Source organism: Tenrec ecaudatus, chromosome 9 (assembly GCF_050624435.1).
Source record: "Tenrec ecaudatus isolate mTenEca1 chromosome 9, mTenEca1.hap1, whole genome shotgun sequence".
Lineage (NCBI taxonomy): Eukaryota > Metazoa > Chordata > Mammalia > Afrosoricida > Tenrecidae > Tenrec > Tenrec ecaudatus.
Window position 1 is genome coordinate 55007896 of NC_134538.1, and position 2996 is coordinate 55010891.

The following is a 2996-nucleotide window of genomic DNA, read 5'->3' on the forward strand; positions in this document are numbered from 1 at the left end:
AGGGATCTTCCAGAGGTTCAAGGTGGATTCAGAAGAGGAAATAGAACAAGGTATATCATTGTTGATGTTAGACGGATCTTAGCTGATAGCAGAGAATACCAGAAAGATGTTTACTTGAGTTTTATTGACTATACCAAGGCATTCTACTGTGTGGATCCTAACAAACTATTGATAGCCTTGCGAAGAATGGGATTCCAGAAACCTTAATTGGGCTCATGCAAAATTTGCACATATATCAATAAACATGTGTCACCATGTTTTTGTTATTTCAGTTTCTGGAAAGACTTTATTTTGGGGGTGTGGAGAGGGGGGCACGGCACAGTCCTTCTTGGCAGCGGCCTTTCTCATGGCGGCCAGCACCGTTGCTCAGCTCCTCTCTCTTCCTCTTGGCCCGGATATGTGTGCCCACCCGCTTCTTGATGAACTTCAGTGCCCGCTTGTCCTTGGAGACCTTGAGCAGCTCCATGGCCCTTCGCTCATAGGGTGTGAAGCCGCACACCTCCCGGATCATGTCCCACACGAACTTGGTGTGCTTGGGGAGGCGCCCGCGGCGGCGGCTGTGCCTCGGTTTGCTCACGTTCTTGGTCACCTTGTGGCCCTTGTCGAGGCCCACAGCCATAGGGGAGCGCACAGCCATGGCTGCGACTCTTCGATGGGTGCCGCGGCGAAAGGCGTCACCATGTTTATTCAATCTGCATGTTGAACAAATAATCAGAGCTGGATTATATGTAGGAGAATGTGGTATTAGAATTGGAGGAAGGTTTATTAACAACTTGAGATATGCAGATGGTACAATCTTGCTTACTGTAAGTGAAGAGGACTTGAAGCATTTGCTGATAAAGATAAAAAACTGCAGCCTTCAGTATGCATTACAACTTGAGGTAGTTAATTGTGCCAATCTGGCTGATAAACACACGTGGGGTTAATTAAAGTGTGGAGGGATAAATGGCTCAGTGAGCCTCACCTTTCTAGTTCTCGGTCTCTTGCTTTGTGATGGTCAGAGCAGGGTGCAGCTGCCTTAGCCAGTTCCCTGCTTCAGCAGGCAAGGCTCACTTCCTGCAAGGCATCCCCAAGGAGAAGCCACTTGGACCTACCCCAATGCAGCCCTGGTTGCTGTAGCAGCTGTGTGGAGACCCCTGCCAGCGCTGAGATTCTTACACATTCAATGACTCAGCTTTCCTCCTGCAGTCGGTGTCATAGTGTATGTTTTGTGAGATGGAGGAGGACTTTGTGGATTGGTGTCGGACATATGGGCTAATGTTGGGCTTGTGGGCTTGGACAGCAATAGGTTGGGATGTTTTCTTGATGTGCACTTAACCTTTATATAAAACTCTCTTAGACATGAGTTTCTGTGTATTTGTTTCTCTAAGGTACCCAGACTAATACACAACTCAATATAAAGAAAGCAAAATTCCTTACAACAAGATCAATAGACAACATAATGATGAATGGAGAAAAGACTGAAGTTGCAAGGATTTAATTTTACTTAGACCACAATAAATGCTCAAGGATGCAGCAGTCAAGAAACCATATGACCTTTTGCTTTGGGCAAATTTACTTGCACAAGGCTCCTTTTTTTTTTATGAACACAGTACTTTTTTATTGGTTTCTTTTTTCTTTTAAAATATTTTATTATAAACTCTTACCACAATCCATACATACATACATTATGTCAAGAACATTTGTACATATGTTACCAACATCATTTTCAAAATAATTTCTTTCTTCTTGAGCCCTTGGTATCAGCTCTTTTCCACCCTGCCTCCCCCATCTCTCTCCCTCATGAACACTTGATAATTTATGAATTAATGTTTTCATGTCTTAAACTGACTGATGTCTCCCTTCACCCACTTTCCTGTTTTTCGTCCCCCTGGGAGGGGGGTATATGTTGATCATTGTGATGGGTTCCCCATTTCTCTCACCATCTTCCCCTTACCATCCTGGTATGGCTACCCTCATTATTGGTCCTGAGGTGTTGTTTATCTGTCCTGGATTCCCTGTGTTTTGAGCCACTTATCTGTATCAGTGTGCATGCTCTGGTGTAGCCGGATTTGTAAGGTAGAATTGGGGTCATGATAGTGTGTTGGGGGTGGGTGGGGAAGTATTAACAAGCTAGAAGGAAGTTATACATTTCATCAGAGCTATACTTCACCCTGACTGGCTCTTGTCTTCCTTGTGACCTTCCTTGTGTCTACACTCTGCCATCCCCTCATTCACACTGATAAAATTTTTTGTTCTGGGTCTTTGATGCCTGATACCTGATCTCATTAACACCTCATGATCACATAGGCCTGTGTGCTTCTTCCATGTGGGCTTTGTTGACTCTTCAAGATAGCCAGATGACCGCTTGTTTATCTTCAAGTCTTTAAGATCCCAGATGCTATATCTATTGATAGCTGGGCACCATCAGCTTTCTTCACCACACTTGCTTATGCACCCATTTTGTCTTCAGTGATCATGCTAGGAAGGTGAGCATCACAGAATGCTGGATTATTAGAACAAAGTGTTCTTACATTGAGGGGGTACTTGAGTAGAGGCCCAATGTCTTACTGCTACCTTAATACTAAACATATAAACATATGTACATAGATCTATTTCCCTAACATTATATAAAATATATTTACATATGTACATGCCTGTCTTCAGACCTTTATAAATTCATAAGACTTCTTTTTAAGTGTTGAAGGAACTAAGTTACACTGATTCAAGCCATAGAATTTCAAATGCCTCATAGACATGTGGAAATTGGATAATGAATAAAGATTTCATTATTTGAATTATGATGTTTCTGAAGAATATAGACAGTATCAGGGACTTCCAGAAGAACAAACAAATCCATCTTGCAAGAAGTAGACTCAGAATGATCCTTAGAAGCAAGGATGGCGAGACTTTGTCTCATGTACTTTGGACATATTTTTAGAAGATACTGTCTCTAGAAAGCACATCCTATTTGGTAAAGTTGAGGGCCAGTGAAAAAGAGGAAGATCCTCAGTAAG

At 42.6% G+C, this 2996-nt stretch overlaps 1 pseudogene; it reads right to left on the reverse strand.

The window, feature by feature from the left end:
* Nucleotides 1–249: 249 nt before the first annotated feature.
* LOC142455976 (large ribosomal subunit protein eL36 pseudogene) lies at nt 250–637 on the reverse strand (annotated as a pseudogene).
* Nucleotides 638–2996: the final 2359 nt, after the last annotated feature.